General features: G+C 40.8%; 1 non-coding gene across 1 annotated transcript; it reads left to right on the forward strand.

The window, feature by feature from the left end:
- The first annotated feature begins 8,757 nt into the window (after positions 1-8,757).
- LOC119930327 lies at positions 8,758-8,895 on the forward strand. Its single transcript, XR_005451805.1, has one exon. It is a non-coding gene; the product is annotated as a small nucleolar RNA SNORA7 (small nucleolar RNA).
- The last annotated feature ends 244 nt before the right edge of the window (positions 8,896-9,139 follow it).

A 9,139-nucleotide genomic window follows, 5' to 3' on the forward strand; every position in this document is an offset into this window, starting at 1 on the left:
CACAAAGACTATCTAAATTAACAGGAAAGGGATATTATTCTTATTAATTTGGCCCAAAAGTCCATGGGAAATGGACAATATTCAATTATGAAAATCAAAAATTTGGCTCCAGGACTACCACAGCTGTAAAGATCATTAAAACAATCTCTGCTGAGTCTGCTCTAATATCCTTTGGGAGGATAACATGCTGAAATTCCTAATTCTCTTTTTGTCCACGGAAGCATGGAAGCATTTCAATGAAGAGAAAAGTTTATGCTTGTTGACAAGACAGTTGGACATGAGGTTACAATGGAAGGGATTTGGGGTCAAAATGGCTGGCGTATAAAATATCCCGGAAGCATCAGCAGTGGAAACAGATGCTTCCTGTAAGCTGTTGAAGAAGCTGCTAATTCTGGCTCCACCGCTTGCCTGTTGTGTGACCTTGGGCAAGTCACTCAACTTATCTTTTAGACTGTGAGCCCACTGTTGGGTAGGGACTGTCTCTATATGTTGCCCTTGTACTTCCCAAGCGCTTAGTACAGTGCTCTGCACACAGTAAGTGCTCAATAAATACGATTGATGATGATGATTGATGATCTGTGTCTCAGTTACTTCAGCTGTAAAATGGGGATCAAGACTCTGGGACATGGATTATGTCCAACCTGATTAGCTTGTTATCTACACCAGGACTTAGCACAGTGAATGCCATATAGCAAGCACTTAACAAATATCATTAAAAAACAGAAACAAAACTGAAATGAGGCTACAAGGTGCAGGAAGAGAGATATGCAGACCTAAAGATACACAAACACTGCCTTCTCTGCCAACTCTTCTTCTTCTTCAAAAAATAACCAATATCTGAAATCAGTAGTGCAGCTGATGGAATGAACCTCACATTTATGATAATGAACTCCAGTTGGACTAATTTTCTCGAGAACCTAGTTGTTGCATAAATATTCCACGCTTGTTTGATAGAAAAGTATCACATAGTAGCTACTTACATTCCTCCCAGCACAAACTGCAATAAAGCCCTTCAAGCAGATAGAATAATTTTGCAGGTGATGAGTAAAAGCTTTCTACAGAGCAAGAGTAATGGCTCTTGAGAATGTATTAGAAACATTATACTGTTTGGTGTTCTGAATAAATAAAATCCATGTTATTTCTGGAATCATTCTTATCGGATTACTGGGTCCCAAAGTAAACTATTCTTCGTACCGGATCAAAGCCTTGAAGAAGTCCACAGTCTTGTGGTGATAAAGTTTATAAAAAGGAGGGAAAAGGATTAAATTAGTAACTCGGTCCAAATTGGGAACTGATGAGGGTACTGGGATTGATTTCAAGATGATCATTATATGATCGTGTTTTAAAAACTCATTCAATAACTAAGGATGTGCAAAGAATGAATACAGTCCTCTAGATAGTAAGCTCACTGTGGGCAGGGAACTCATCTATCAAGTCTATTGTACTGTACTCTCCCAAGTGCTTAGAAGAGTGCTCTGCACACAGTAAGCACTCAAAAATATGACCGATTGAATAAACAAAGATCATCACTCATCCAGATGACATTCACATTTTAAATGATGAACAGTTCATCAAGTTGTTTGTTCATGGGCTGGATGTGCAGAGCAATGGCACTCTAAGTGTGTCATTGCCTTGGGTTGAAGAGACGCTAAAAGTACAAAGCAAGTATACCACTGTGGGTCAATGCCCGTATCAGCTTTCCTTTTGTAGATCAGTTATCAGTGCACCGATTCCAGTTCACCCACAATATTAAAATGCAAATTTGGAAACATTTCTGAGCACTCATTCTATTATCACCCCGGGCTACTGCCTGGAATCATAAGCTTATACCCGTCGTGCTCCCTAAATATCTCATAGGGAAGGAGTTCAAATTGTAGACAAAAAGCAAAGACTACTAAAACAAGGTTAGAGCATTTTTTCACCACGTCTTCTCCAGCTGAGGTACCGCTTCACCGGGGGAGTTTAAACATAAAGGTCTTTAAAGGCTGAAACCCCAGGGTGTCCCTTCTGTTGTCCTGCTCACGTATCTCCTGTCTTGCACCCCTGGCTCACACCCTTCCATCTGTCTGGACTCTTTTTCCCTTCATTTCCACCAGATCACTGCTCCTCTTGTCTTCAAAGACCTTCTAAAATCACATCTCCAAGAACTCAACTCTGATTAAGTTCTCCTCTCTTCAGGTTTGATCTGCCCAATTATGACTCACCCCAGTACTTTGTGCCATCCATGCACTTATGTACTCAAAACCACCAGTAGCACTTTGTACATACCCTTTCTACTCACCTAAATATTCACTTTTCTTCTTCCTATCTGTATTTTAGCGTCAGTCTCCTCCTCTAGATAATGAGCTCCTTAAGGCAGTTATTGTCCCTATTAATGTTGTACTCTCCCAACCACTTAACACAATGTTCAGCCCACATTAGGAACTTAATAAATTGCCTGCTTGTCCAACTGGTATTGCAAAAGAGGCACTGACCTAATAAAAGGTTGCCAATCTGCTGGGCTCTGGGTGGTCTTTGTACATCCATTCAAGGAGTCAGTGGCAATTTAAAAGAGCATTACCTAAACCAGATGTCTGTATATATAACAGTCTCTTTAATGCCCGAGTTTCCAAGAAGGCAGCAAAAGGGGTCACTAGGGCTCTCGCCTGGAGGAACTGGTCAGAAACAAATATGTTTGAGGACATTTCTCACTTGGTGGAACTGGTCAGAAACAAAGATGTTTAAGGACACTTTATTCTATTTTGTTTCATTCCTCCATTAGGGGATAGTTTATTTCATCCAAGCATTCAAGTATGGTTTCCAAGCTAAGGAAAAATGGAAATTTTACAGTTTTTTATAGTCACCCTTATTTGTCAGAAAGTTAAACTGTCCTTTAGGGCTTAGCTAGCTACAGGAAAACAATCTGAATTTTAGGATCATGATGATCAGAATGGTTGCTACAGACTACTTTGATTTCCATATCAATCAATCAATCAATTTATTGAGCACTTATTGTGTTAAGCACCATGGATGATTTTCCAAATGTCATATGGATCAATGATATTCTAGAACATAATCTTTCTTGTAGGATATATTTTATGAAAAATGTATTCAGGAGAAATCTATGATGACAAAGGTCTAATTATGCTGCATGACTTTTTAGATCCCATTAAAAATAACCCAAAGGGCTTGCTAGGATGAATGTTCTCTTTCTTTCCTTTTTTATGGTATTTGCTAAGCACTTATTATGTCCCAGGCATTCCACTAAGTGCTGGGATAGATAAAAACTAATCAGGTTGGACACAGTCCATGTCCCACATGGGGCCCACAGTCTTAATCTCCATTTTACAGATGAGGAGATGAGGTAACTGAGGCACAGAGAAGTGAAGTGACTTGCCCAAAGTCACACAGCAGATAAGTGGAGGAGCTGGGATTAGAACCCACATCCTCTGACTCCCAAACCCGTGCTCTTGATACTAGGCCACACAGCTTCATGGCCAGGGGACAGGGACCCGTGATTACCTTGTATCTACCCAGCGCTTAGTACAGTGCCTGGCACATAGTAAGTACTTAGAGAATACCATAAAAAGAGAAAGTGCTCAGGTCAGAGTGGAAGTTGCTATTGGGCTAAGCCCCATATTTCTGGCCCTAGGGGAGCTCCAATTATATTAAAATGAAGGCATTCCATTAAAATCCCATTAAAACACTGCCACAGAATTTTAGTGGTATTGACAAAAAATATTTATATCGAATGAAACTCTCACACCTATCAACATTAAATATTCACCTTGCTAAAAAAAATATAGCACAAAGAATTGCAATAGCTCATAACACGCCACCTACTCCGTTTGAGTTTTATGCACAACTGAGTTTGACCATTTTCGTCTAGAAATAAAGGGATGGAAAAAGCCCCATAATCCCATGGCCAACTCACCTTCTCTCTTCTGTTTAGTCAACTATTAATTGGATGTTCAGAAATGTGCTGGCAGAGGTCTCGCTGTGGCTAAGTAGGAAGGAGGAAACATATGATGATCTATCACTTAAAAAAGATCATTGTTCTCTGTAAGTGCCATCAGATTGAAAGCAACTGTGTCGCAATGCAACTGTTGCTCCTCAAAACAGAAGTTTGATTTATTAAAGTTTCACTTCCTGTAAGAGACACAAACACATCCAAAAGACACTGCTCTTTTCACTGTTGAGAAAAATCTGAGTAATTTGTTCTTAATGGTTTTTCCTGTCAATGCTTTCTCTAAAGGTGACAAATTCAAAGCCGTGGGGTACAAATCTAACAATTTGGAATGAAACTCTCCCTGAAAGCATAGCTCAAAGCTGTCAGATGCCATTCAAGGAATATCAGAGTGAGGTGATTAACTCAAAAATAGGAAAAAAATACCAATAAAACTAAAACCACTTACTACTCAGAAACTACCATTTCATGCTTCTGGGATAATTGCCAGAAAATGGGAGACCTCGCTGAACGTTGTCTCTAGGAACCAGCATGGCCTAGTGGATACAGCGTGGGGCTGGGAGCCAGAAGGACCTGGATTCTAATCCAGGCTCTTGGGTGACCTTGGGAAGGCCACTTAATTTCTCTGGGCTTCAGTTACCTCATCAGTAAAATGGGGATTAAGACTGTAAACCCCATGTGGGGCTGTGAGCCCGTTGTTGGATAGGGACCATCTCTATATGTTACCGACCTGTACTTCCCAAGCGCTTAGTACAGTGCTCTGCAGACAGTAAGTGCTCAATAAATACGATTGAATGAATGAATGAATGTAGGACAGGGACTGTGCCCAACCTGATTAACTTGTATCTACCCCAGCATTTAGTACAGTGCCTAACACATAATAAGAGTTAGAAAACACCATTATTTTTTTTAAAAGGGCGGGTAGGGGTCGAAGGTGGGATGGGGACTCAAACTTCTTGGGACTTGCATGCTTCGAGGAACAGGCCAGGTGAGGATTAAGCCACAGACAGAGGTATGACTGGTGGTCACAGGGGAAAAGAAATCGCTTCTTTCCCTTCTTGATCCAGATAGGAAATGATTGGAGGTGGTGAAAGAGCAGATCAATCCTTGCCCCTCACCTAACAAATTAATTTCTTATTGATAAAATCTTAATTATCAATTAATCATATTTATTAAACTCTTCCTGTGTGCACAGTACTGTACTAAGTGCCTGGGAGAGTACAATACAATAGAGTTGGCAGATTGAGGATCTTTGTCCATTTTTCTTTTTAATAGCTGAGGTAACTGAGGCAGGGAGAAGTTAAATGATTTGCCCAAGGTCATGCAGCAGACAAGTGGCGGAGCCATGATTAGAACCCAAGTCCTTCTGACTCCCAGGCCCGAGCTCTATCCACTAGGCTACAATGCTCATTGCTCACTGACTTCTATGGGACACACATCCATTCCACAGGAGAGGATTTCAACAGGAGAAACTTGGCTCAGGAGCAGGAAAGCTAATCAACAAAGTGCAATGAATCGGATGTTTGATTCAGTCATGGAAATAAGGTCAAAGAAAGACCTTGTGGAAATCTGACTGGGTTTTTCTTAAACCTGAGTAGACTGTAAGCTCCTTAAGGGCAGGAATCGCGCCTACCACCTTTGTGGAATTGTATTTTCCCAAGCCCTTAATAAAGTGCTCTGTACACAGTAAGTGCTCAATTAATACCATTGACGGATTCATTAACAATGTGACCTGGCAATCTCACAAGTACTACCACGGAGGTGATCTTTATCCAGTTTCCATAGGCATGATCTTAGGAGCTTCCATTCCAAGATCCACTGGGTATAAAAAGAGTGGTCCTCAACTCTCTAGCCATCTATCACCCCATTTCCACGAGCTCCTAATGTGGGTGGGGAGGAAGCAGAAGCAGGGAGGCCGAGGTGTTTGTGCCAACAGGCTCTACTCAGCCCTTCAGACTGTCTTGGAACAAAGAGGTTGGGGAGCACCAATCTAGTCCAATCTTTTACTGTGAAGCCGGAACGAAATGACCTTAACAAGTCTCTTCAGAGAGCTATCAAACCTACTAAATTTCTGCCTGCCTTTACAAAAGGAGGGTTGGTGAACTGCACAAATAATGCCTGCCTCTCCCACAAGACTGCAAACCCCTTAAGGGAAAGTATCATATCTATTATTTCTATTGTACTCTGCTTAGTATAGTGCTCTGCATACACAAGATGGTCAGTAAGGCTACTGATTGATATTATTCTCTAGAAAAGCTCCAGAAAAATGAGTTACTTTTTAACATTCTTGGCATGTAACAACCAATTATTTCTTATATGCTGGTAAAAATATGGTTTGTATATTAAGGATTTAAGAAAAAATCGGGAATAATAGAAATGGAATATACTATACCAAGTCTTTCAACTCTAGGTTGTATGTCACTTTTTCATACCTTTTAAAAATCCCCTGGATAGTGCTTTTTGGTTGAAAATCCTTATGTGGGGGCTTTCATTTTTCTTTTTTGCAGAAATTAATAAGAAGGAATAAAATAAATACTTCAATTATTTTTTTCAATTGTGATTAACCCCCAGACTCCAACAGTGAAAATCTTTTCAAGTATAGAAATTGAACTTAAATTTAACAAACAGCAGGGGTAAGAGACTTTTCTTTGATTATTCAGTGTTTCTCTGATACATCAATTGTAACATCCTGAGTGACTGTTTCGGTGGGTAATTCAATCCTGGGAAAACATTAGTGGACCTGGGAAGCAATGTTTCCGATGCTTAAAGTGAGAAGAGACAGCCTATTTCTGGGACCTACATTAATTTTCAAACTACGAGGGTACTGTTGGCCTATTTTCTCAGCCCTTATGAACCCAAACGTCAATGAGCTCCCCTAAAAGAGCAATTCAGTCCTTTCTCACTGATATCATCAGAGACAACAAAATTATCCCAAATACTTGGTATTAGTATTTTTAGTATTTGAAGTTAAGGAACGCCTTTCCACACTAGAAATAGGGAAGAAAAGGTTGATAAAAAGTAGGCAGAAAACTCTTCCTTTATGAAAGGATCTTGCTGCATTTTTTCAAGGTGTTTGTAAGTGCTTACTATATGACAGATATTGTACTAAGCACTGGAGTAGATACAAGATAAATTGAATGTAGTCCTAGTCCCGGCTCCGCCACTAGTCCGCTCTGTGACCATGGGCAAGTCACAACTTCTCTGTGCCTCAGTTACCTCATCTGTAAAATGGGGAATAAGACTGTGAGCCCCACATGGGACAGCCTGATCACCCTGTATCCCCCTAGCGCTTAGAACAGTGCTTCACACATAGTAAGGGCTTAACAAATACCATCATGATTATTATTATTATTATTAGTCCCACTTAAGGCTCGTCACAGTCTTATTCCCATTTTACACATGAGGTAACTGAAGCACAGAAAAGTTAAGTGACTTGCCCAAGGCCGCAGAGCAGGTGCATGGCAGAGCCAGAATTAGAACCCAGGTCCTGTGAGGCATTGGTAAGTTAACTGATTTGCCCAAAGTCAGGCCTCAGGCAAGTTGTAGAGCTGGGATTAATCATAATTCATGAAAACACAAATTTTTCTCTTTGATGATTTATGAGCTTCTGCTCATATCCTTTTTTTGTTTAGTCTGCATTTTGGACTTTCTCTAAATATCAGTAATAGATGGCTCCCGCAGTGTTTCTAAAACAGAAGTCACCACAAATTCTTCATTGAGAAGCATGGCCTAGTGGATAGAGCATGGGCTGGGGAGTCAGAAGACCTGAGTTCTAATTCTAACTTGTCTCCTGTGTGACCTTGCGTAAGTCACTTCACTTCTCTGGGCCTCAGTTACCTCAACTGTAAAATGGGGACTAAGCCCCATGTATGTGGGACAGGGAAGATGTCCAACCTGATTAACTTAGTATCTACCCCAGCACTTAGAACAGTGCTAAGCACACAGAAAGCCTTTAACAAGTACCACAATTATTAATTATTATTACAATTGACTCACAATTCTTAAAATTTGGCTGGCAATTTCACTATAGGCAGAAGAAAGACCTGGGCCTGAGTGTGTGATTCTAGTTCGAGGGGTAGAGGCCGACATGAATATTCAGCACTCTCTATCTGGTTACCAATGGCATAAGCATTCCGTTCTCATAAATTCTTTAAAAACACTGGGTGGTTTGGTCTAAGAATTATGGAAAAAGAAAGAAAGCTATAATTTACATGGCATGTTTCAGTAGTTTTATGTAAGAGTTATGGAAAAAGAAAATAGCTATGTTCTTTTCATTTATCTCTTATGTTTTCAACTCCTCAGAGAAGGCAGCAATTCAAGGAAGGAAAACAAAAAAACAACCATCAACAAATTTTCCAAAGTGTCAATTGCACCTGACCTCACTCACAAGAATCCTGTAGGGCTGTATAGGAATCAAGTCCGTCACGACTAAGGAACCTATGTCCCCAGCAGTTCCGTCTATACTTAGGTGACAGCTGGATTGAACTGAAATCAATCATATTTTTTGAGCACTTCCTGTGTGCACAGCACTGTGCTAAGTGATTGGGAGAGTTCAATATAACAGGGTTGGTAGACATATCCCCTGCCCACAATGAATTTACAGTCTAGGTGGGGAGAGAAGTGATACATACAAGTGAATGGACAAAAATTCCCCCAATAAACCCACCAGCAGGGCTGCCTTGATGTCAAACTACAGCCCGGTAATGCTTTGTTTCACTGTATTTCTCCAAGAAGAATGTCTAGGATACAATGGGGAAACTCAGGTGATAAGATTGGAAGGGCAAGAAAAAAAGAGTCCCTATAGGGGCTGACCCCTCTCAGGGTCGCACCTGGAGAGTTTCCAGTACTCTACCAGTCTCGGGTATGAGAGGGAGAGTCAGGCAGAGGCCTACCCATTCCATTCCTAGCTTTGCCAGTGGCTAGCAAGTGGAAGGCAATCTGCTACAAGTCAAAACTCACCCGTGCTGGGAAGCAGCGGCATGGGAGAAAATCCAGGATGGAGACTCAAGTTTACTGCATGGAAGGTAGCAATGGTAAACCACTTCCGTATTTTTACCAAGAAAACTCTACGGACACACTACCAGGACAATGGCAGATGGAGAGCGGGGTGTTCTGGGAAAGATGTGTCTGTGGTGTCACTATGAGTCGGAAATGACTTGACGGCATAAGACAAAACAAGATTGGGGCTGAGAA

Source organism: Tachyglossus aculeatus, chromosome 6 (genome assembly GCF_015852505.1).
Source record: "Tachyglossus aculeatus isolate mTacAcu1 chromosome 6, mTacAcu1.pri, whole genome shotgun sequence".
Lineage (NCBI taxonomy): Eukaryota > Metazoa > Chordata > Mammalia > Monotremata > Tachyglossidae > Tachyglossus > Tachyglossus aculeatus.